Source organism: Rhinopithecus bieti, unplaced genomic scaffold, assembly GCF_001698545.2.
Source record: "Rhinopithecus bieti isolate Rb0 unplaced genomic scaffold, ASM169854v2 scaffold_9877, whole genome shotgun sequence".
NCBI lineage: Eukaryota > Metazoa > Chordata > Mammalia > Primates > Cercopithecidae > Rhinopithecus > Rhinopithecus bieti.
The window spans coordinates 1,164,979-1,191,345 of record NW_016806237.1 but is presented as its reverse complement, the minus strand read 5'-3'; positions in this window follow the sequence as shown (position 1 = coordinate 1,191,345).

The window sequence follows — 26,367 nt, the reverse complement described above, 5'->3', positions numbered from 1 at the left end:
AAGCTCCTGGTGATGCTTTCTTCTTTCATTTCTGCTTGAGGATTTGTAGAATTGGTGATGTCTGAAAATCGCTATTGGATTCATCAAACTCCACATTGGGGGTTCTTATTAGAACGTTTTAATTGCTGTCTCTTATAGAATGGTTCCATGGGTTACCAGGTAACTGGTTAGAGCTGCAGCACCCCTTTCTGATCCATAAAATGCAACGATATATTAAAAGATAATTTACCAGTCTTTCAACGTAGATGATTACACTCAATATGTATGTTACTTGACGTGTCTGAAGAAGGTAAAAATCTCAAAAATACAGTGAGATTTAAAGAGAACAATGAAAAGTGGAATATGGGATAGGCACCCTCAACAGCCTCTTATCCAAGAACAGAGCCTGTATTTGCCTCTTCAGTCTAGAGTGTGGGCAGCTGTGGCTCAAGGGCTTGCTGAGATGCAACCTCTCCCATGTGTCTTGATGCTGTGTAGATGTGTGAGTCAGGAACACTTGGCATTGCGGGCAAGACCCTGGTGTGCTGGTCACAGGGAGCCGTGCACCACAGTATCTATGCCTTGGAGGTTGCAAAATGGTCCCACAGAGAAGGAAGGTAGAGTGGGAGGCTGGGTAGCTCCAGATCGCATGACACCAGAGGAGAAAAACAGCAGCATATTTCAAGTGACCAGAAGCACTTCCTCTTTTTTTGCAAAAGAGCATACAGAAAATGGACCCTGGACCAGACTGGGGCTGTGTTGGCTTCCAGAAGTGGGAAGGGCCAGGAGTTCTGCCCTCTCTAAAGTCCATTGGGCACTGAGCTGGGCCTCTCTCTATCTCCCTCTCTCTTTCTCTTTTACCCCGACTTTTGTTTTTTTAATAAACATTTTCAGATCTATGGAAAATACATTATCACGTACAAAACGTCCATTTTTACTAGGTTCCATGTCTGGAACATTTTCAGTGCCACTAACCCACCTACTCATGAACCAGCCTTCCCTCATTTTGAACATGGAAATTTCAGGTTGATTTTAATATCAGCACAGCTAGTCCTCCTCATGGCTATTGCTCAAGTGTTTCTGAATGTTACTACACTTTTATTTTTTCCATATAAACTTTAAAGTTAGCTTGTGAACAAAAACAAACAAAATCAATAAACAAAAGCTCCTCTCCAAGTACATGGCTGTGTTTTCAAGTCTACCTTAGTGGCTTTTTTGATTGACACTGAAATATTTTCTTTTACAGGTATTATATACTTTTTGTTAACTTTAATCTCAAAAATTTAACGTCCTGTTCCTTGTTATTGATGACAGGGTTTTCTTTCCCATTGCTTATTTTATTCTATCACGTGTTCCGTTATTATTTAAAATATGATGGTTTTAAAACGCATATATTAACTTTATACCCTGCTATGTTAGTGAATTATAATATTGAGTTTGTTTACTGATTTTATTGCTTTTTCCAAGTATCCTATCCTATCTTCTGAAAATAGAAATGGTTTTATTTTTTCTCTAATAATATGTTTCACATTGTTCTCCCTTGCTAATTGCATTGGTTGATGCCTCTAATACAACATTAAATAGGACTGGGAATGGTGGGTAATCTTGCTTTTTCCTGACCTTAGCAAAGTGCTTCTGGTGCTGCGTATCAGGTTTCCTCTCGTCTTGTGTCTGTGTTGAGGGCGTACGTGTCTGTTCACTCATTTGCCACTGAATGTATTGTCACGAATGAATGATATTGCCTTTTGTTAAAAGTATTTTAATACCTGCAGACATACCCATATAATTTTTATCTTTAGATTTATTAATATGGGTAATTATAAAAGATTGAGCCATAATTGTATTATTGGAATAAATCACATATGTTTAATACATGTTATTGTTTTTTCTTAATAGAATGTTTTATATTTTATGATTTTTTATATTGATATTCGTGATATTGGTCTCTTTCTTGTACTGCCATTTTTTAACAGGTTTAGTTCTCAATTGTATATTTCCTTCATGCAAATGATTTAGAAGATTTCCTTTTCTTAATATGTTTTTTCCTTTCTATTTCTGCTTTTTAAAGAGTTTATAGATTTCTCCCAAGACACTATTTTGGATCTGGTAATTTTTTTGTGTATAGTTTCTTCATTGCTTTCTATAGAAATTAGCCTGTTAAATCTTCCCTTCTCCCTTGGGGTCAATTTTGGTATGCTGTATTTTCCTGGAAAATTATCTTTCCCATTCAAGTTTTTCAAATATATTTTCAGAGAGTTATGGAAAGTAGACCCTTGCAATTTTTTTAAAGCCTGTGTTTCAATGATTTTTTTCTCCCTTGTAACTTATTATGTTGTATATTTTCACTTTCTCATGTTTTAAAATTAGGTTACCCAGTTTGTCTATTCTTTTTTCCCCCAAAGAAGGAGCACTTTTTAAAAAAATAAATTCTACAATTTTTTCCACTTCACTGATTTGTGCTTTTATCTTTATTATTTCCTTCTCTTGGGAAAGTGCATTTTTAGCCTTTGATTTGGAAATTTAATTTTGTTATTTTATTTTTGTTTATATCTAAGATTATGAATTTTCTTCTGATCACTGCTTTGTGTCCCACAGATTACGATATATCATGATGCCGTTATCTTTTTTTACAGAAATTATGTTATTTTGAATTGTATTTCCCTTCCTCAAAGAGTCGTTCCGTAGAGTTTTTAAATTCCAGAAGAAAAGATCTACTCAATAAGTGCGTCACTAATTACTATTTTATTGCATTGTGATCAGTGAGTATTGTTGGCATTATTTTGGCTTTATGAAAATACGTGGCCCCTCCGTTGCGACCTGCAGTGTGGATAATGTCTACGAATGTTTCCTGTGTGACTGAGAAGATGTGTTCTCTGTTATTAAGTTGTAAGTTGATATGTATTCATGAATTCTACCTAATGGATTGCATTTGTTTAAAAAAAATTCTACTTTTTAAAAATCTCCTTGACTTGCCTTAGACTAAGAATGATATATGAAATTTTCTTAATGTGAATTGCTTCTATTTGTCTATACATCTCCTACATATTTCAAGAAGGTGGTTGCCATGTTCTTTAGTGTAGATGTATTCACAAGTGTTATAACTCCATTTTCAATCATGGCCCTTATAGTACAAAATATTCTTCTTTGTGACACTTAATTTGGTGGTGGGAGAAGCTAAATTCTACCTTCTAAAATATCAGGAATATAATTCCTGCTTTCCTGTTTTATTCTAATTGCCTGATACGATTTTTGTCTAATTGTTTTATTTTTATTATTTTAGGCTTTCTGAATCATTTTAAATGTGCCTTTTGTACCAGACACAGCTGGATCTTTTTTCTTGTGGTCAATTTGCAAACCTTTTTGTAGTAGCTGGAATAATCCTAGTTATATTTGTTGGAATTACTGACCTGTTTGATCTTATCTCTGAAATATCAGTAGTATTTGATGGTGTATTTCCTGTTTTTTTTTTTTTTTTTTTTTTTTTTTTTTTTTTTTTTTTTCTGTGTATGGTCAGTTTTCTTTTTCAGGTAATGTTAAAGGTGTTGGTACAGTGTTTGGTACAGTGTGTGTTTTTATTCTAGAATAACCTTTATCTATGTGTCTACCTCAAACAGGTTTCAACTATTTGCATGGTGAACTTTAAAAGCAATGTCCTTTGACTTCCTCTTCTTACCTGTGTAACAATCAGTGAGTTTATTTACTTTCCTCTTTTCTTTCTCCTTTGCCTCTTGTTATTTGCACTATTTCTGTTTCCAGAACATGTAAGGTGTGTTACCCCTATGTTACCACTGTCCCCATGTGCATTTTAGTCTTAGGTTTATAGATACAGTGCTGTCTGTCCTTTTGCCAAAGTTTCCCAGCTGCGTTTTGGTGGGCAGAGCCCTTCTGCTAATGTATTCTTCCGAAAGCACTGGGGAGACCTGTGTGTCTGAAGTCCTTGCTCCTTCGTAACTGTGGTTCTACGGCGTTGATATTTGAAGTAAGGCTTGGCTGGAGCTATCTTCCTCAGCTCACACTGCTCTTAATAGTCTTTCTTGAAAATGAGGCTCCACTGTTGTCCCCCTTTGGAGATGTCTGCTCGAAAGCACATGTGCCTACTGCTTTTACTTTTCAGACCCTTGGTCTTCTTTGGAGGTTCTGAGAAGTTTTCTGTTTCTACTTTGGCTTGTTTCATTCTTAGAGTCTAAGAGATTTCCTAGGGCCTGCTGTGGCGTTGAGGATCCCAGCTCCGTTTCCTTGCAGACACATCTGCTTTTGAATAGGCCTTCCTTTATTTCAGGAAGCTTCTTTGGATTATAGCTGGAAGTATTAATTCTGCATTTATTTTGTACGTCACCTTTAGGAACTCCAATTAGACATAAATTGTATTTTATTTTGCTCATCTCTTACTTCCATCACCATTTCTCTAATCCTTTTTATCTATTGTTTTATTTTCATTGCATTGTTTTCGTGCATTTTCTTGAGCCTTTGGCCACAGACTGAAGGCTGCACTGTCGGCTTCCCTGCTTTTGAGATGTGGGGACTCAGACGCTTCCTGGCTCCTCAGCTTGCAGATGGCCCATCGTGGGAATTCACCATGCGATCGTGCTGAGTCAATACCCCTTAATAAACTTCCTTTCATGCGTGCATATATCCTATTAGTCCTGTCCTCTGGAGACAACTATTACAACCAGTCACCAACTATACTCCAGGCAGGGGGCTGGGTGACTTCCTTGGCTCTTGGTGTTGAGCCCTGAAAGATGTGGGAGTGTGTGTGGGGAGGCCAGGTGTAAGCATGTGCTATTGTGATTCTGGAATTTTGTTCATGCTGCCTAGGAACTTGTGGGTGTTACTTTACACTGTAACAAACTTAAAAAAATGCTACATTGTGTAAAAATATTTTCAACAGCTTTCTAATATTTCATTAGGTGGATTTATTTATTCACTTATTTATTTAACTGTTTCTCTACTACTGAACACCGACAAAACTATTGTTTTCTTCATTTAGAATTATTTCCTTAACCTACATTTCCAGTAGTACAATCAAATGGTAAAGTGGTATAAATATTTTAAGGCTCTTTGTACAGTTTTCAAATCATTTTCAAATCCACGTATCAATTTGAACTCCCCCGTCTATAGTAGAAAACCTGTTTGCGGACCTCTCTCCAGGATTTGACTCTTGTGTGTCCACACTGTGTCAACTTTGCTAACCACATTTCTAGAATTCCCTTCCCCGCCAGTGCAAGTGAGGGTTGGCCGCAGAGAGCTGTGCATGAGAATCGGACACGGCACGTGGCAGCGCTGTCCTGAGGCACCAGGGCTGCGGAGGAGCCAGGCACTCTGGCCACTGCGTTCACAGTTCCTGGCCTGCCGTCCTCCTTGCTGACTGGGCAGCACCCAGTCCTGCAGACTCTCTAGGTCCCAACAGGTCTTCTCTTTCAGCTTCCCTGAGTCCAATGATTGGGGCAGCTCTCTAACAAAGAATCAAGCTTCTTCCAGAGGCCGTCGTGTCCTTAAGCCTAGAGACGGTGTGAAAAAAACACCAGTTCTGGTCAGTCCTGATGGGGTCTAGTTCATCCTCACTCTCTCCCACTTCAGTCTGACTTTTCTTCTCAGCCTCTGGCATGGAGGATCCTGAGAGACTACAGGTCCAAACCAGATGCAGAAGGAACAGGGTTGCACAGACTTCTCCACTGGTTTGCACACTCGCAGAAGCTCTATCCTTGATAATGAGCTTCTTATTCTCTATCCCTCCTAGCAGTTCTTCTTCTGTGATGAAGCCCTGGGCTTGTCTGCAGCACATGTCGATGGTGGGCTTTGGGAAGGGGCTCTAACACCACGAGCCCATGCAGAGCGCAGGTGCGAGGGTGCAGCGGTCAGCAGGCAGCTGTGGTCCCGGGAAGCAGTGTGATGGGCAGGGCTGCAGCCGGAATGACCACACCACTCAGTGCCCTTCATTAGGAAACTCAGGAGTCTTCTTTCAACATCAACAGCCCACTCTTGAGGCCAACTGCGGTGTCTCCTCAGTCTGCATGCCCGCTCCCATTTCTATAGAGTGCCTCACATACAGTAGCTGCTCAACTAATACTCACTGACTCTTCCTGCAGGAACTTTGGCAATTAGCCCCTCTGCCTTAACTGCCCCTTCCTCAACCCAGAGTTACTCTGAGGCCCACACCATCTCTTTTACCTGCTTTGAAATGAATGGAGAACCGTCCACCATAACTCAGGCTCTTTGGGAGTGACGTGAAACACCTAGCCTGTCCTATCCTAATGATAACCGATGTAGCGACAGACAGGGGAGACAGGATGATATGCCCTGTGCAGTAACCAAAAACCAAAATATTTATTGCATAGATTTTTTAAAGTGTCATTCCTACTTGCAAATGTTGTGCTGCAGACATATGTTAACTGACTGTGCCTCCAGCACAAAGAATCAAGTGAACAAAGATATTTTAATTTGAGCTACAGTATGCATCCTGGCTGACAGTTTTATGACGGGCCTCATAGCTTCCATATGCTGCAGTGATGACTAACTGTTTACCTTCAGAAGCCAAGGAGTGTAGGAAGAAAGGAAGCAAAGGGGAAAGGAAGCATGCATACATTTAATACCTATTGTGTGCAAGTCACTGGGTTGAGTGATTCTTATTTCATTTTAGCAAAATTCATATAAAGAACTGTAGGAGAGGAACACCATCCTATTTTACACACAGAGAAGCCGACTCCTCGCTGGACGTGCACAGCTCGAGATTCTCCGATCTGTTCGGAGGTAAAGTCCTTGTTTATTTTACTTATGTACAGAAATAGTAAGGCTACCCCTGGCAGGTGGACAAGACCAGATAAAAAAGGTACAGCAGAGCTAGCGATGGTATTCCCGTGTTTCTCTTCCCCCGGGATGTCCTAATATCATGATTAAGAGAGGGGAGGACTGAGAGACCGCTCATAGACCTTCAGGTAGAAAACCACAGAAGCGATTGTCTCTTTCTTCTCAACTCTAGGGAGAAGGTATCTGTTTCTCAAGGCAGGGGCTTGGGGAGGGAAGGGAGGACCATGGACAGGACAGCCCAGCACCGCATTGGTAGGGGCTGCTAAGGGGGTTTTGGATGAGTCAGAGTTGGCCTTGAGTCCTGATCTGTCACTCACCATGTGACCTCTGACAAGTCATGTGATCACCCTGGGCTTCAGCCTCTCTGCAAAGTGGAATATTCCCCACTGGGTTCTTCTGAGGAGTGTGGGTATCACTGGGTGTAGACTATCTGCTGGTGTAGACAGAGGGAATGAATGAACGTCAGCTACCTCCGCTGCCAACCCAGAGGTGTCCCAAGGCATGCCCTGGTAGCATTGCACCCAGTGTCAGCAGAAGCATATGGGGGAGGAAGCAGGGGGTGGTGCTGCAGCCTCTGCAGGACGCTGCTCGCGGGGGTCGTCAGTGCTTGCCTGGGCTCCGCCATGTAAGATCCTGCTCTTGAGCACACAGAAGTCGTGGCCCTCCATCCTCAGGCCCCCAGGAGGAGCCTTCCTGATCCGTGCCCCATTGGATGAGTTTCAGGAAAGTATCATGCCATGACAAACTAGTTATTTTTCTTCTTTGTCTAATCCAATATTCTTTTTATTTATCTTACACACTAAAACCTTCAAGATAAAGTCCCTTCCAAATTACCATTGCATTTTATCACAGAAAATCTCTTGTTTCTTCTTACTTTTAGAATATTATGAGTTCTTATCCTGGGGTCACAGGGTTCAGGAGATTCACAAAACTTTGGACTCAAATGTACAATTCAGTGTGTGTGTGTGTGTGTGTGTGTGTGTGTGGTGTGTGTATGTGCATGTGTGCATGTTTGAGTGTGTGTTGTATTTTTAGGAAGGGGAGATTCATAGCTTTCATCAGATTTCCAAGAGCAAAGAAACCCTGCTTTAGATGGTCCCTAAAAATATCCTAATTGTATTACTTGGCAGTGTTTGTCTTAACCTTTTATGGGTCACTTGGGTGGGAGCAGAGAATAAAAGCTTCAGTCCCAATACAGGGATGTTGTATGTTGAACCTGGTCCTTCCACCACAGGCAGAAGAGCAAAGGACTTTAGTTTTCTCTGTCTTTCGGCCAAGTTGTCAGATGAAGGAACCTGGGTGCTCTTAAGTTGGCGGTTCTTAGAGTGGAATGTCCAGTCGCCAGCGTTCTTTCCACCAGGGGATTTGTTTAAAAAGCAAATTCTGGTGCCCCAACCCCGACAGGCTGAATCAGAAACTCTGGGGGTGGGGCCAGCCATTGCTGGTTTATCTGCAACCTCCCCCCTCCCCGCCCACTCCTCCTGGAAGCACTGATGCGGTGTTAAGTGCCAGAGCCACTGCCCAGATAAGGGCACAGCAGGGGGTGCGGGGGAAGGAAGGAGGTCACTCCCTGGGCCTCCTGCTATGCACTGGGCTCAGTGCTTATCTCACGCTAAGTGACCTCTTTATATTCCTAAAATGTGTGAAACCCATCTGCTGATTTAGCCTGTGGAAGGAATTTGTTTTTATAGTTAATATCCATATATTGAAGCTACGTAGCCAGAGAAAATGATTTTCATATTTCAATCACATAACAAATGAGGAACCACAACTGGGAGCTGCGTCCCCGGAGGGTGGCGCTCTGCACGGCAAACAGTGACCTATTTCACTGGTGAGTATTTGTCAGCCTGCTGAAGAGCTTGCTGCTGTAAGTCTTAGTTCTTGTTTGACACATGCTCTGAAACGGTTCTGGGGCTGAGAGAATTGTGTCTCCTGGCCAGGGCCTCTGTTTTGGCTTCTTCATGACAGAGACTCTCTCTGAGCAAACTCTATCCGGGATCCTTGGAGCCTTCCTTTAGACCAGGCCTCAGCCTCGGCCCTGTCCTTGGCTGTCCAGCGCAATTTTAGCAAGAATCCGGTGACCTCAATTTCCTAGGAATCCCCCACTCTCCATATCTGATCAAATTCCTCACCCCTACCCCATGCCTGCCTTAACAGGAGCCCTGTCAGGCCGGTTTAGCAAGAACGCCTTCCCCACAGTCTCCTCTGAGTGGTTTCCTTCTGGTGACCGCCCACTGCTTCTCGGCCGCACTTTCCAGCTGCCCCTGCCATGGCTGGAGTCGAGCCTCTCTCCCTTGCTGCAAAGGTCCTGTGTAAAGTCCGTCTTTCCTGCCATTTATCGGTGTCCAGCTCTGCCACTTCTGACATGACAAAGACTCCGCCCTCTTGCTGAAGGTTCGTTGCACGTGATATAAAGCTTCAGTGCCTGTCCCTGGGCAGGCCAGACTCCAGGGAAGACATGGCTCCTGGAGGAGTGAAGAAGAGCAGATGCCCTCCAGGTCGGGGCCTCTTTGTTCAGGAACTGGAGTTTCCTTGGCAGCTCTGTTCCAACATGCATTCATGCCCTCATGCACCTGGCAGATAGGCTGAGTGTAGTGACAAACATTCCCCAAACCCTAGCAACTCCACACCACGGAGATTTATTTCCTGCTCAAATCACAGTTTTACGGGTGACAGCTGAGTCGTTCAGGGGCCCTCCAGGGGTATTGCCACCACAGAATCTTTGGATTCCCTGCTTTAGCCTCTGTGTCCCCAGCAGATGAGGACAGAGAGGGGGGTGCTGAGCACTTCTGCATTGAACCACCCAGGGCAGAGGAGAGGATGCACCCTTCCACTGCTGCTCCAGTGAGCAGAGCCAGTCCCATGGGGGCCGGGGCCCAGCTCTGCTTTCAGGAGGAGAAACAGAAGCACCATGGCCACGGGTGGAAGCTCTGCACAGTCTCTATGAGGACAGCCTCAGTGCAGAGAAAATGTCCATACGTGCAGAGACACAGCCGGGTGGGTCCCAAGGGGCAGGGCTCACATGGCAATACCACTCAGATCTGAGACTGGGGCCCTGGCGAAGGTGTCTCCTGCCACCCTGAGTCATGCAGGGCCCACCCTGGTGAGCACCCGTGGTCTGTATGGAACCCTCCTTTGCATGCAGATGGTGCATTTCTGGATCTCAGATTCTGTCCCATGGCTCTTGTGCCATCCACTCCTGAAGCAGGCCTTCTTCTGACTTTCTCTCGCTCTGGACTTGGCTTGTACTCCAAGGAGAGCTGGGGTATCCCTTGCTTCCCAGTTCAGGATATTCAAGCCCCATTCAAACTCCTGGGCACAGTGGAAGCTGCAGGCCCATAACCCAACACATCTCTGGTCTCCCGGCAAAGCCTTCTGCATCCATGCTCACCTGAACCCAGGGCCTTTCTCCTGCCTTGTTTTCTTCTCCAGCTTCATGCTTCCATGTTGGACTTCACTGCTCCACAGCCTCCCAGCCTCAGAGCAGTTGGGGACTGGCCACATGGCCCATGCCCCATATCTGCCAATAAGTCAAGTCCCTGGTGCCGGAAACAGTTAATGCTTTTGTTAGTTACCAAATCATCATTCAAAGCCCCCACATCTTTCCTTAAACTTCAGAAATGAATCACTCTGCCCTTGCTTTAGAAAACGGCAAGGCTAAGTGAGAATAATCTCCCCCCAGACAGCCCCGTGCCATATCAGGCCTCCTAGGTGCTGACACTCATGCTGGGAAGTGACCTGCCATGCTGAATAACCCATGCAGCAAGGCAGCAGCCACCGTGGCATTGCTGTGCGTGAGCGGTGACTCCACACTCAGGAAGCCAACTGCATTCAGTCTCCCTGTCAGTTTGTTCTGGGGTAATTCAGTCAGAGCTCACGACTTTAGACAGAAGTTTGTGCTGCCCTGGCTTTGGTATTTGGGGTTGGTGTGAGTCTCCCTAGAGCTTCAGTCCAGAGCTGACATCTCTTGTGATCTGAAGGTAGATGTCCCCTTCCCGGGTTTCCAAGCCCAGGAGAAGCACCCTGCCAATTGCTTCACATTTAGCGTCACGTGTGTTCTAGAGCACGAGTGCTGACAGCAGCAGAGGGTCGGCTAAGTCTGGAAGTGAGAGTGCCAGAAGAGCCAGAGGGTCAAGGACGGGATGCGACCACAGGAGACATGTGGACCCCAGACCGAGAGCAAGGGCTGGCAGGTGGGATGGCAGCATGGAACGAGATCTGGGCACAGGGATGGGGTCTGGAAGACTCTTCCAGGAGGCTGAGATGCACCCAGACTGCCCAAGTCCATCTGATGCTGCCTCCTCCTCCTTCGGGTTAAGTGGGGTGTCTGATGCCCATGTGGGACCCTCACCCATGGGGAGCCTTTCCTGGCTTCTGAACTCCAGAGGAGCATATTAGAAGTTTCCTTCCCAGAGAAAAAGTAAAATAATAATACTTAGACCCTATATGGTGCTTTGCCTCTTCAAATCAGTTTCACACACAGAGCTATAAAAATGAATGTAAACTTATCAAAGTAACACTATAAAGATGCCTGGGAATCATGAATGTGCCGTAAGTAAAATTAAATCGTGGTGATAGCAGAAGCATTATTTTTATGCCTTGAAAACCTCAGTTACAGATTGACTATAGAAAACACGATGACTCTTATATATTTAAAGTCTGTATTTTAAACAGTTTTCCGCTATGCAAGTGTCCTAGTCTGGCCTTCGGGGAGAGATGAACGGATATGTGCCGGTGGTGTTAGGGGTTATCTCAAGTTCTTCAGGCAGAGACCCTGTCCTCTCCACCGCCCACATCCCTGCAGGGGCTATGCCTCCCTGTGCCATCTGCAAGGTCCGATAAGAGTCCCTTCCTTTCTAGAGTCCCCCTCTGGATCGGTGAAAGACCACAGTGCTCAGAAACTAGAGATCTGCCCTCTGTTCTCTTGGAGCTGTGAGAATAGGCAGGTCAGGGAGCCTCTCGGAGCCACAGAGCTTTTGTCTAAGCTGGGGGATGTGCAGCATGGGTCCTTCCTATCTCCCTTGTGAAGCTTTGGGAACAGGCCTTGCAGATGCTAAGCAACCCACATACAGTGACAGCCATGCTCCTCCCTAGTTCATCTGTCCTGCCTCCTTCTCTCTCATCTCTTCCATGATCAGTTCTTAAAACTGGAAGAATCCTTAGCAATGATCTCATCTGGCACCATGCCCAAGGAAAAAGAACCCTCTGCACCTTCCCTGCCTGTAGGATTCACCCAGTCTAGAAATTGCAGAGCCACCATGGACCTGGTTAAAGGGCCCTCTGCCATACTGTCCCCAGATCCAACTCATTACTGAGTGCTGGAAGCTGGGGACACTGTGGTTGTTAGCTACCAAAAAGTTGCTCCAAACTCCCATGTCCAATTTCAGGAATGAGTCCTTGCACCTGATATTTTACAAAACGTTACAGCTGCATTAGAATAGCCTCACCCCAGCACCCCCTGGACTGGGGTCAGCTGTGTGTGTGGGATTCCTGACGAGGCCTGCTCTTACTCTCCCAGACCTCCTTCCACGGCTGAGGCTGTGTTGAGACTTGGGATGGCCCTGTGGGGTACAGAGCCCAGGCTCCCACTCTCCCTGAGGCTTTCCAGCCCAGCATCCCAGGGTCTCACTGGAGCATGTGGCAAGGAGCTCATCCACCCCACCTGGAACAGCGACAGAGCTACAGGAGGAGGAGGAGATGCTCATGGCAGAGCCCTGGTCCTGCCCCACCTAGAACAGCGATGGAGCCACAGGAGGAGGGGGAGATGCTCATTGCAGAAGCGATGGAGCCACAGGAGGAGGAGGCGGTGCTCATGACGGAGCCCTGGTCCAGGCCAGGTTCCCGCTGAGGGGCTGTCCGCTGCAGCCCATCAACTCCTCACACCAGCGATGGCAGGAAGAAGGCACAGGCTGTCACACGGTGCTCAGCCAGCATCAATGCAGGGAGTTAGTCTGTGGCGTCTCTGCTTCCAGGGAGGGGCAGGAAGTGACCATGCCCCTTGGGCAAGGCTGGCTACCCACACCTGCTGGAGCTGCTGGGAGTCACACATCAGTCAGGCTGGAGTTCATTCCCCGGCCCAGGCCGTGTGTAGCAGTCCATGCTGCCAGGGGCTCTCTGGCCTGTGCATTGCAGGGGATGGCTCAGCTGGTCCTGGTACTGGGCTGGAGCAGTGTGGCCTCTCAGACTCTGGGGCAGCTGCAAGGCTGTCTACTCCATGGTTTTGGGACACCTTACAGGGATCAGGGAGCCCAGCCCATACACAGAGGGAGCCGACACCCTGGGAGGCACAGCCACACCTTCACCGAGGCTGCTGTTCATTGTCCCATTGAGGACGCCTGGTGGCAAACACTCCTTTTCCATTTAGAAACACCACAAACACACCTGTGTTTGTATTAAAGACTATGCAGTTTCGTTCTGAAAACTCTCAGAACACAGCTCCTCTGAGGGAGTCAGCCACTCACAGTCAGGCTTGCTCCAGGGAGGTTTGGCTTCCATCCTTATATTTGTACTCTGGAACAGTCCCCAAGGATAGCCCAAGATGGCCATGGCAGGGGGTTCTTAAGGGGAACAGAGGGCTTTGTTAGGGCTCCAGGAGGAACAGCTCTACCCGAGCAAGCTGCAAAAGCTTCCAGCCCATAGCTGCCTGGCATGGCTGAAGGCTGTTTCTTTATTAAATAAGACAACGTTGAGGGATAACTGAAGAAAACTCCCGTTTTTTTTGTGTCAGAAGAAGCAGGTGCACTTGTGGTCAGGTGTGTGGGTGCCTGGTGGGCAGAAGGAGGCTCTCAGGACTCCTGTGCTCCTGAGAGTGGGGCTGCCGGGACCTGGATCCACAGGACGAGGAGAGCAGCCTCCCAGGCACGTGAGATGTCCATGGAGCCCACAGGCCTGGTGAGCACACAGAGGAGACGGCGACGATGGGAGTGTGAGAGGAAACCCGGGATTGGGGTCCTGGGGAGAAGTGGCAAGTCCAAATCCTCATCTCGGGGAGCCTAGAGGAGCAAACAGGGCCTCCTCCCCCAGCCACCCCGGATCTCTCTCTGTCGCTCCCTCTCTTCCTCCTCGCCCCACCTGTACCTCTATCTCAGGACACTCACAGCTGGCGAGGGCTGCTTACATTTTGGTGCCTCCCTGTCTGTCTGCTGTCTGCCTGCCCCCTCTCTGACTGCGGTGGGCCCATCATGTTTGCCTCCCAGGCCCTTCCAGCAGAGCCGGGCCTGGGGGGTCTGTAGACCCCACACAGTGCTGGGGGAGTTGTGGAGCAGCCCAGCAGCTCTAGTCTTTTTTCTCACCATCGCTGAGAGAGATGAAGCATGCTGAAGTCTGTCTGGAAGGAAGAAGGCTTCTGAAAAGCCAGGTGTCCCAGATGCCACTCCCAATGGGTCCTCCTGCCTGCAGGAGCATCTCCTTCTCCTTGAGGCACTGTTCAACCCAGAACCAGCTTTCTCCTGCAATGTTGGCTTCAGAACCTGGAAGATATTGTGGAAGGTTCTTGACAGGGAGAAGTGTGCTGGCTGTTTTCTGTGCCTTGCCCCCGGGACCCATTTGACTTTTTGCTTTGCTTGGTGCTTGGCAGGAGGCACCTGGGCTGCACCCAGGGCTCCCCCGCCTTCCGCTTATGACTGGATCTGGCTAGCGGGAACAGAACAACAGGAGGAGAAAACTCCATGCCCCTCCCCACTGTCTCTCGTGGGGACCATGGCTCTGGCATGCTGTGCCCCCATGCCAGACTCTGTTTCCTACAGCTCCAGTTTTCTCCCATTTCTTGTAAATTACAGCATTCTTTTCCACTTCTCTTCAGGCCTGGAAGGAATGATGGGTTCCTATATTTGCCAGTCTGTTGCCCTTAACCTTGCCTTTACCCCTCCAAATAGTTGATTCATTAAATTTCTGCATTATTCCAGTTCAGTGTGTCTTTCATTCTGGGATCCTGTATGATACAAATGTTTGCCTCTTTGTGATCAGTTTCATCTCGGGAGACAACTATATGTCTTTATAATGCAATTAAAGGATGATTTGCCATGTGGCTGACTGCACATCCCAAGGATTTTAAGAGATGAGTAAACTGAATGGCTGCAGATATACCCCCCAATATCTCTCCTGAATAGGTAAAGCCTGTGTGTTTATGGTCAAATTCAGCAGCATTAGGCAATACTCATGTTTCTAATTTGCAGGCTTCTAAGTGCTACCACACATTTATAACGTGGGGTGGGAGGGTGGCTTCTCATCCCTGTGAAAGGCTGCCTCATTAAACGGCGGTTTCTTTGTGAAATAATCTGGTGTGCTTTCCTCCCATTATCATCAGCTCAGCTCGAGGCTCACCCACTCCAGCCTTCTCAGAATTCAGAATTCATGGTCAAAAGTAACCGCTCCTTCCTTTAAACTGACAACTCACATTTAAAATAACCTAATAGTCCAAATTTCCATAGGTAGCTTGTCTTTCCTACAGGTCTACAAACATCTCAGATGAGTTCCTTGTTTATGTGCCTAGGTTGATTAGCAAAAGCCTGCCAAGAGTGAGCTCAGAAATGTTCTGCTCATCCAACTTATTGGATGGACAGCTTTTGTACAGTAGTTTCAAGCACACAAGTTCTTCCCTGCATTCTGAAAACACGAAGATCAATCATACATTGTCTTAGCAAGTCGGGGAAAGATCTGTATTCCATGATCTTAAAAAATAGCAGGGGGATTTTCACTTCCCTACAGTGGGTAGAGTTACCAAGCATCTAACTTATTCTGCAAAGAGGGGGAAAATTCAATATTCGTGATTACCTGACGTTGCCATAGCTTGAGTTACAAGTTAGAAAGACTTGGATTAAAGAGAATTGAATTCTCCACTAAGAAACAACCTGTTCTCACCAAAGTAGTTTTCATTTTCTGTTTTGAATGTGAATATAAATATTAGGTAGCTTTTTCTAACCAGAGGACAGAGGCTCTTCCTCTTTTCCTCCATGGACCCATGGGTCTTCATTCTACCAGCTCCTGTAAGGCAGCAGAAAGGCTTCCATCTCGGTTTCCCACAAAGCCTGCCATGTCTATTCTTCAGAAACTGCTTAGTTTTGAAGTTTGGAATTCTTGCTCTGTAACAAAACAAAACGAATCGAGAACACCACATGCCAAGAACACCACGGGGGAGTTCTTGAGCTAAGAGTTACCCAGAGAGATACTGGGAATGAAGAGTGTACACCGGCAGGAGAGGTTCTCACCTCCAGCACTGGTGCAGGTCTCAGCTCTGGCTGCCAGAGGAGGGGGAAGGCCTGGAGAACTTAGGCAGAGAAATGGTAAAACATGCACCTGCTCACCCACATACACATAAACATACACTCACCCACACAGTCACATTCACACGCACACATACACAACCATGCTCGCACCCATTCACACACGCACACTCTCACACAGTCCCACACATTCACCTCATACACCTTCCCACAATCACACAGACACCTCACACACACCGACACAGTCACATTCACACACTCACACATACACAACCACACTCACACCCATTCACATATGCACACACTCTCACACAAACAACACACCTCACACACTCCCACAATCACACAAGAAAACTCACACACACCCACACAGTCACATTCACACACACATATATACACTACACTCACCCATTCACACATACCCACATCTCACACAGTCACACATATACACCTCATACACGCCCCCACAATCATACAGACTCCCACACACAATCACCCACACAATTCACACATTCACACATACACAACCACACTCACATCCACTCATCTATGCACACACTCTCACACAGTCACACACAAACACCTCATACATGCTCCCATGATCACACACAGACACCCCCTCACACACACACACTCCCTCAATGACACACAGACACCTCAAACACACTCATACTCACGTACATGATCACACAATGGCACATAGACACTTCACACACACTCATACACACACCCACAAGATCAAACACAGACACTTCACACACTCACACTTACACACATGCTCACACACACAGATATCTCACACATACACACATGCTCACACAATCACACACAGACACCTCACACATGCTCACACTAATATACATCATACACATGCCCACACAAATACACACAGGCACCTCACACACACACAGGCACCTCACACACTCACACAATCACACAGACACATCATACATGCTCACACTCATACACATGCTCACACAGCCACAAAAGACATCTCACACACACGCTCACACACAAGCTCACACAATCACACACATACACATCACACATGCTCACACTCATACACACTCACACAACCACACACAGACATGTCACACCCTCACACACATACTCACACTCACACACTCACACAGACACCTCACAATCACACTCATACACACACTCATACAGTCACACAAGAACACCTCACACATGCTTGTACTCACACACACACTCGCACAATGACACAGGCAAGTCCAACATGCTCAAACTCATACACATGCACACACAACGACACACAGACACCTCACATGCTCACACACACAGACACGTCACAATCACACTCATACACACGTTCACACAATCACACAAACACACATTCACACTCACACACACTCACACTATCACACAGAGATCTCACACTCACACTCATAGACATGCTAACAATCACACAGAGACACTTCACACACTCACACTAACACACACTCACAATCACACACAGACACTTCACACATGTGCTCACACACACAGACCCCTCACAATCTCACTCATACACATGCTTATACAATCATATACAATCACAAACACCTCAAACATGCTCACACTCACACACATGCTCAGTCACACAAGACAACTCACACACTCAAAATCACACTCATACACGAGCTCACACAATCACACAAAAACACACACACACACGCTCACACAGCCACACACAGAGATCTCACACACTCACACTCATAGGCATACTCAATCACACACAGACACCTCACACTCATAGACATGCTCAATCACACACAGACACCTCACACTCATGCACACGCACACAGTCACACACATACACAGTCACACACATACACATCACACATGCTCACACTCACACACACGGGCACAATTACATTCTTATACATGCAACCAAGACTTACTTGAAGGAGCATGGGTTTCTTTGATTCTGTGTCAAAAACCATCAGAACTGCGGGTGCGGTTACTCCAGGAACCCGGGCCCCAGCCATGGCCAGGACGGGAAGCAGGTGGTCCTGTTCGTGAGAGCTGCCCTGACTGGCTCTCTGTCCCTCTATCCTCTGCCACCTCACCTGCCTCTCTAGTCATCATCCCATTCCTCACCATTCTCCTGAAACCCGACCTTTACCTTCTCAGGCGCATGGGGCAGGGCTGACTTCTAGGAGCCAGCGCGGCTGATGCCTGTCAGTGGTAGTGCTTGTCCTGAGAACAGAACCTGGCCCACAAACTCCAGACAGCCTCCATGGAGGACTGGGTGCTGGGGGTTGAAGGGTGTGAGGTGGACCCCCTGTCTCTGAGGAGCTCTCCCACTGGCTGAGGGAGAAGGACCTTGCTGCAGCCCCTCACCCAGGCCATTTTGAATTCTGTAGTGGAGTGGCAGAAGGAGCTCAGACACCCCTGAGCCGTGCCAACATCAGAGAGCCAGTGGCAGCTGATTCTCCTTTAGTGATGTGGACCCCACAAGGCCTGCGTTCTGGGGCCGGGACCGCTGTCCATGGTGCTGACGCAGAGCTTCAGCGATCCCAGGGTCGGCAGCACGGAAGGAAGGAAGGGAGGGAGGGAGGGAGAGGCTTGAAACGCTTCAGGGTAAACCCTACATAGCTTCTGTCTGAAAGAAACAAGAGGAAGTAAAGAAAAATCAGCTTGAAGCAAAGCTGAAACTGCATAAAATATTACCAGAAAAGAAGCAATTGGAAGGGCCCCATGGCCTTTGTACAGCCCAGGCTGGGGTAGAAGCTGCCAACACGTCTGAGAAGCAGGAATGTCTTTGAACACCATTCTGGTGCAGCAGTCTCTCTGAGTTTCATGATCACACTCATTCCCTGAAGATCCAAATTCCAGTGTCTTCTGCTTTTCCTAAATCAAGTCTGAGAGAGATTTTGGCACCTACCCCTCACCAAATGACTCAGGGAAGGCCACCTGCCTATGAATGGAAATGTGGGCTATAGAAAGTCAAGACAAAGCATCCGTGGAGAATCAAGGCAGCAATTCGCTTTCACAAATCGCTAACACCTCTCATCGGCCATCTGGCTCTGCCACAAGTTAAGCAAGCTGGGAATGTTGGAGATGTGACTGCCAAATCAAGACATCCCCCATGGAGGGATGGGGAAAGGGATTTTCTCCAATAAGGGCAGACTGTGAGTTAGGGATTCACGTGGAATCTAGCAAAGGAGCTACAAGGGGAAGCTGGCGAGCATGTGAAGAAGTGACCCAAGCTCCATTTATCCTGGCATTTATTTACAGAAATATTTTACTTATGTTCTAGAAGGGATTGCATCTTGTGTGTGCTGGGGATTTGAAGGAGATACTGAATTCAGAAACTCTTTAAAGAACAGATTTCGTTCAGGTATCAGATGATCGGGTGTTGGGATGCTTGTACCTGAGCTCCTCCAAATCCCAACTTTACCCCTGCACAGGTGGTTGCTCCAATCCTCTGGTATTAGCAAGTATTGCAGTATCCAGTACCACATGTACTGGGTTATTGGTTTGTCCAATTCTAGCACAACTGGACAAGGTTTTCAGTATCTCAACCTTTCAAAGCTCAAAGGACATTTTACAAATTAGACTGTACTGTGCTTCCGATGTTCTACTAATTTGGTTCTTATGTGTGATTTCACATATGTGCACAGTGTGGGAAAGCCAGAGGCTCACATGCTGGAACTACTTTGCTAAACCAGTTGATAACAATGTCTTTCCTTTACAACTGAGGAGAGATGATATTATAAGCCTCTCTAACACTAAATGAAAAAAAATAACTTTATCCAAGCAGAGTGTTCCCCAGGTATTTGTGCTGACCTGAACCTCTACTCCAGGGAAAGTTTCTATTGATCAGAGTACTTGAGCCCCTTTATGGCTCCGCGTGAAAAACATACAATAGGCTGACTCTTCACGGGTTTCGTTAGAGTCCACAGTCCAACCTGAATGGTGAATTGCTCAGAGAGTTTTCACCTGGAAAACAAAGGTCTTTATAATAATAATCCTTTCCAAGGAGTTCCGTTTTTTATCCAGAGTTCAGTTACTGACAATGGTGTTACAGAGGAAATATTTTTTTTTTTTTTCGTAAGGACATTATCAACTTAGTCCTGACTTTCAGGTTTTATGCTACTAATATTATTCACTCAATTTTCAATAAATTTTGGTCAAGTTAAATGTACGAAATACATCCACATAAAACCAAAAAGCAATCCAAAGGATAGATTCATAAGCAAGGTGGAATTTTCTCCTTCTTTATGAAAATGATAGTATTCTGTGAAGGAAGTAGGAAGAAAATGATTGCTTTTACTGCAAATGCAATGGTCTGAGAGTTTGGATAGTTTTACACAGAACCTGCTGATTACATAACTTTTAGTAATAATTTTCAGAGAGGAAATATCGCCATCCAATATGATGTTTCTCATGTAATGTAAAATGTTACAGTCCAGCATGTCTCTTCCTGGCATTGCTACTGGAGAAAAATGCCCACAGAAAAGCAGCTAAGAAGGGCTTGTTTCACCTGCAAGTTTTGCTTTATTGATCTGTACAGCCCTAGCGGTCTCTTGTCTGTGGTGCCTCTCCTTGCAAGTGATGTATGTGCCTTTTTACAGAGCTCATCTGGAGACAAAGCCATAGCTTTAGAGAAGAGGCACTAAGGTGGAGTTGCTGTGCAGGTTCTCTTATCAATGTGACATCACTACCACCTTTTCTGAATAGCTATTGCTACATTGCAAACGAAGCCAACTTCTGTGTGAATTTCCCAGTAGTCCCTTCTCTGTACAGTGCTGAGTTAGAGTCATCCAAAGAGAAACATATGCATGAGATTTGCAATATGAAATAGAGGAACGGACTTTTCTTCTACAAGGCAGTTGGAGACAGGATGTATGCAGATGTGAAGTTCTTATCATCTCTAGCCATTGAGATTTTTGTGCTTGCACTTTGGGGCCCTGAAGCCTGAATCAAAATTCTGTGGCAGGCTCTAAGTGCCCCTGGAGATGTGGAAATAAACCCTATAGTTACTCTCCTCACAAAGCCCAAGCCTGTCATCAACGGGGACCAATAACCACAATAAGTCCATTACCATGTGACTCGTGCTACACACCTTGATGCAGGTCCTGAAGGGGCAAGTGCCTGCCTTGTAGAGGACAGCAGGCTTCCCCGGGGGTGGAGAGATCCAAGCCAGGATGCAGGGGTGAAGAGGGAGCTGTCACTCTTCGAAATCCTCCCAGAGAGTGTGCTGATGCAGGGCCCTGAGAAAGGTAACCAGACTAACAAAAGATGTATGGGAAATACATGTGGAAAGCTACAAAACTCCAATAAAATAAATCAAAGAACTAAATGAATGGAGAAAACTTCCCTGTTCATGGGCTGGAAAACTTGATATTTTTAAGGTGCCAATTCTTCTGAAATTGATCTGTAGATAAAGCACAGAATTGTTCACAACACCAGCAAGTTACTGTGTGGATACTGATACACCGGTCCTAAGCTTATATGGTAAGATGAAAGACCAAGACTAGCCAACATAATACTTAAAAAGAAAAACACTGGAGGACCGACGGTACCTGACAATAAAACAGTAATCAAGACAGCACAGTATTGGTGAAAGAACAGACACATAGATCAGTGGAACAGAATAGAGAGCCCAGAAATAAATCCACACAAATACAGTCAACTAATTTTTGACAAAGGAACAAAGGCAATTCAACAGGAAAAAAAGCATAGTATTTTCAACAAACAATGTTGGAACAACTGGATGTCAATGTGTGAAAAAAGATCTAGGCACAGACCTTATAACTTTCACAAAAATGAATTCAAAATGTATCAGGAAGCTGATAAAATGCAGTATTATAAAACATGTTAAAGAAAACATATAAGAAAATCTGTGTGACTTTGGGTTTTTAGACACAACACCAAAAACATGATCCATGAATGAAAAAACTGGTGAGTTAGACCTTATTAGCATTTTACAACTTTGTTCTGTGAGAGAAACTATTAAAAGAATGAAAAGCCAAGCCACAGACTGGGAATAAATATTTGGAAAACACGTATCTGATAAAGGTCGGTATCCAAAATATACAGAGAACTCGCAAAATTCAATAATAAGAAAAAAATTTTTTAATTAGGCAGAAGCACCAAGCAGTCACTTCGCCAAAGCAGATACACAGATGGCAGATAAACATATGAAAATATGCTCAACATCATTTTTTTTTTTTTTTAGACAGGGTCTCACTTTGTCATCCAGGCTGCAGTGCAGTGGCGCAATCACAGCTTACTGCAGCCTCAATCTCCTGGGTTCAAGTGATCCTCCTGCCTCAGCTTCCCAAGTAGCTGAGACCACAAGCATGCACCACCATGCCCAGCTAATTTTTCAAATTTTTGTAGAGATGAGGTCTCACTATGTTGCCCAGGCTGGTATCAAATTCGTAGGCTCAAGTGATCCTCTGACCTCAGCCTCCCAAAGTTCTAAGATTACAGACGTGAGCCACAGTGCCAAGCCTCAACGTCATTTATTAGTGAATTGCGAATTAAACAACAACGAGGACCACTACACACACATTAGAAGGGCTAAAATTCAAAACTGACAATGCCCAGTGCTGACAAGTATGAGAAGCCACAGGAGCTCTTGTGGGCTGCAAAATGCAAAGGGTGCAGCCACTGTGGAAGACAGGTTAGCAGTTTCTCACAATGCAAAACACAGCCATGCCACAGAGTTCTGCAATTACATGCCAGTAACTTACCCAACTGATCTGAAAACTTATGATTAAGCCTAACTTTGAAAGCAAATGTTTATAGCAGCTCAATTCATAATTGCCCAGAACTGGAAGCAATCAAGATGTCCTTCAGCAGGTGAATGGACAAACTGTGACCCATCCATTCATTCACTGTAATACTATTCAGAGATGAAAAGAAGTGAGCTATCAAAGCACAGAAAGATGTGGAGGAATCCTGAATACACGTTACTGAGTGAAAGAAGCCGGTGTGAAAAGACTACAGGCTTTATGACCCCAATTATATGACATTCTGGAAAAGGCAACACCACAAAGGCAGAAAAACAATTAGTAGTTTCCGGTAGGAAGGAACCAATTCAGGAGGGAGAAGGGAGCTTTCGGGAGACGGAATAGGTGAAGTACAGGATATTTTTAGAGTGGTAAACATGTACTGTATATACTCTAATAGTGACGGAATAGGTGAAGTACAGGAGATTTTTAGAATGGTAAACGTGTACTGTATATACCCTAATAGCAATGCATGACATTATGCAAGTGTCAAAACCCATAGCACTTCACAGAACAAAAAGTGATCCTTAATTAATGCAAACTTAAAAAGTGACTGAGGAGGTCAGAGACCCCAGGAAGAAATGCAGGCTGTGATAAGACATGAGTGATATCTGCTGCATTACAAATACGTAAAGCAACCTCACTGAAGCAGGTGGAGAGGTGCTGACTTGAGCAATTTTGGAAATGAGTGGCAGCTATGAGACTATAGGCAGAGGGAACTCCATGAAGCACCAGACTTTAGTTGATAATGTCCCTCCCCACACAAGAACACCTGCTAGCAATTCAGATACTTTCCCAGATATGCTGAAACTGAACAATTCAGTAAATGACCGGTAGATGGTGGGACCTGGTTTCTCACTACTGGAGTGGAAGGGAGGAGGTTAGAATGATCCCCTTGGTACAGATTAGAGTTGGAGGCATCACTAAGAACTTGTGTTTAACTTAACACAGATAAGTGTGTTTGCTTACAGATTTAGAAATATGTAGAGATATGTTTATATACATGGATTAATATATGTGCATGTATTTCCTTGCTCCATCAGTTCAGAGGGTCTAAAAGAAGCAATACTCCAGCAGCAATAAGCACACTGAGCACCCAACCCTTGTTCCTGGTACCATAATCCAATAGAAGGACCCAGGGCTTCTTGGAGAAATGGCTAATTCTATGGAGCAAGATACATACCTGATCAGCTGGAAGCATCTGAGTGCTGGAGAGTAGGAAGACACAGCAACTGCCACTACCACCAGCACCACAAACCCCCACAATGATCGGGGTGTGTCATGGGGCACATGGGTGAACTGAAGGAGCACCCAATGGCCAAAGCTCTAGCCATTTCAGCAACAAAATGAATAAAGGAGTATTGGATTATAGCCCATAGTCTAAAATCAATACTTATGAGTTGATGCTAATGTACTCAAGAATGACTGGTTTCTTGCAGTTGTTGCAACAAATTCCCACAAACTTGGTGGTTTAGGGAAAAACATTCTTATCTCACAGGTCTGGAGACCAGAGTCAGTATCACTGGGCTGAAATCCAGGTGGTGGCAGGTCCTTTTCCGGTAGCCTGTGGCTGCTGCATTCCTTGGCTTGTGGCCACTTCCCTTCAGTCTTTGAGCCCAGAATCTGCAAACCTCCCTGTTCCATCCCTACATCTCTTTCTCCACTGCATAACTCCCCACTCCTTGGGGTCCCAATGGCAACTTCCCTCAAAAGAGTACAGTGTGGAAAGGAGGAGAAGCCTCAGAGCACCTGAGCCAGGTGACCAAGGTCAACATTGACAGGCCTAAGTCCTGATGGGATGCACCTCTGATGTGCTGTGATAAAAATGACACTCTATCTCTGTGACCTTTCTCCAGTACACAACCCCAGTTACTCATGCAGAAAATACCAGAGAAATTTTAATAGGGGGGCATACAAAAAATGCCTGATCAGTACTCCCTGAAATTGTCAAGGTCATCAGAAACAAGGAAAGGCTGAGAATCTGTCACAGACAAGAGGAGCCCAAAGGGACGCAAAGAGACAAGACAGTGAAGTGGGATGTGGCATGCTGGGTGGCATGTTCGTACAGAAAAAGGACAAAAGCTAGGGAACTCTGAGTAAACTACAGACTTTAGCTAACAGTAATTTCCTGTTACTTCTTCATTATTTGTGACAAACGCATCATACTACTTCAAGATGTCAGTAATGGAGGGGACTAGGCACGCAGCATGCAGAACTCTGTGTCTTCTCACTATTCTTTAAATCTAAAACTATTCTAAAATATAGTCTACTTAAAAAAATCAGCCAGAAATGAGAAATAAGAGAAGTTGCCTTCAGTCCTGGACCACCCACCTGGGAGAAACACCTGCTTCTCTGTGTTCTTGTTCATTCTCAGGATGGAAAGTGCAAATGCAAAGAGTTGTTGTATGGGCAGCTCTAGAAGCAAATCCTTCCAGTTCCTTCTGCTCTAGTTTGTTCTGAAATTGCTCAACTCCAACTTTTGATGCGAAATTTGGAGAAGAAAGACTTTCTTTCTAAAATGTTAAATAAGCCGTTGTTAAATAGCTGAAAAACTTGAGAAACGCCCTGCCCTGAGCAGGTTTCATGGCTGTCCCTGCTGTGGGGAAAACTGGCCAGGGAGCTTCATTGCTGTGTAGCTTTTCTTTCCCCATCAGGTTCAGAACTGGGATTAACCAACCCCTCATCTCCTGCAAACAAGCCTTGGCCACTTAGAGGTTGTCAGACGTTGAGCTGCACGCTCGAAGTTGTAGAGCCAACATTCCAGCAATCATGGCAGAGCACACCTTTCCTCTCTCACTGGCGCCACAGCCCATCTGTATCAGCCAGGCAGCTCATAATTCTCACCCACTTTGTGACTCCTTCCTTCCTTCTCTTGGAACTCTTGCAGTATCTCTGTGCAAGAACATCTTCCTGCCAGGCCAACAGAGTCCCAGTGCACACAGTGAGGGAGGGTGTCTCTACTCCCAGGGCAGACTTCAATGATGGGTCCCCAAGCCCTGCAGCATCTGGGCTTGGCCTCTTACTAGCTGCAGAAACACCTAAATTCTCTAAGCCTCAGTTACCTTGTCTATAAAGTGATCCCATAGAGTTGCTGCAAAAAGTAATGAAAGTAAAGAACTTATCAGAGATATGGGCATAGATCGTGTCCAATCCACCCCCAATAATTTTGTTTTCTTTGCATTAAAAAGAACATGAAACTTGTATTAGTTTGATATATGAAGCTGGCACTGAGAGAATTCATTGTAAACAATATGTTATCTTTAGTCTTCGTTATAAGTCAATGGTCTGCCTGACTTTTGAGGACAAAGATGTGTCTGTCCCTGCACTTTGACCCGGGTGCTCCCTAACTTCCCACGGCCTATGGGGCAGACTGGAGAAGTAGGTCCAAGGTCTCAGTCAACTTGTTGCTGTCTTCACGCTACTCAGGAGTCTCTTTATAGATGACAGTGAAACCTTGGGGTATGTGTTTGGGGTGTGAGGAGGCAGGACAGAGGATCGTCTATGTCATTTCGGGTGTAGAGTTTTGAACATTCTTTTTTTCTGTTGGAACATGACTTCATTTTAGTCTCACTCCAGTGAGCTCACCAGGTTCAGAACCTTCTTCTCAATCTAGC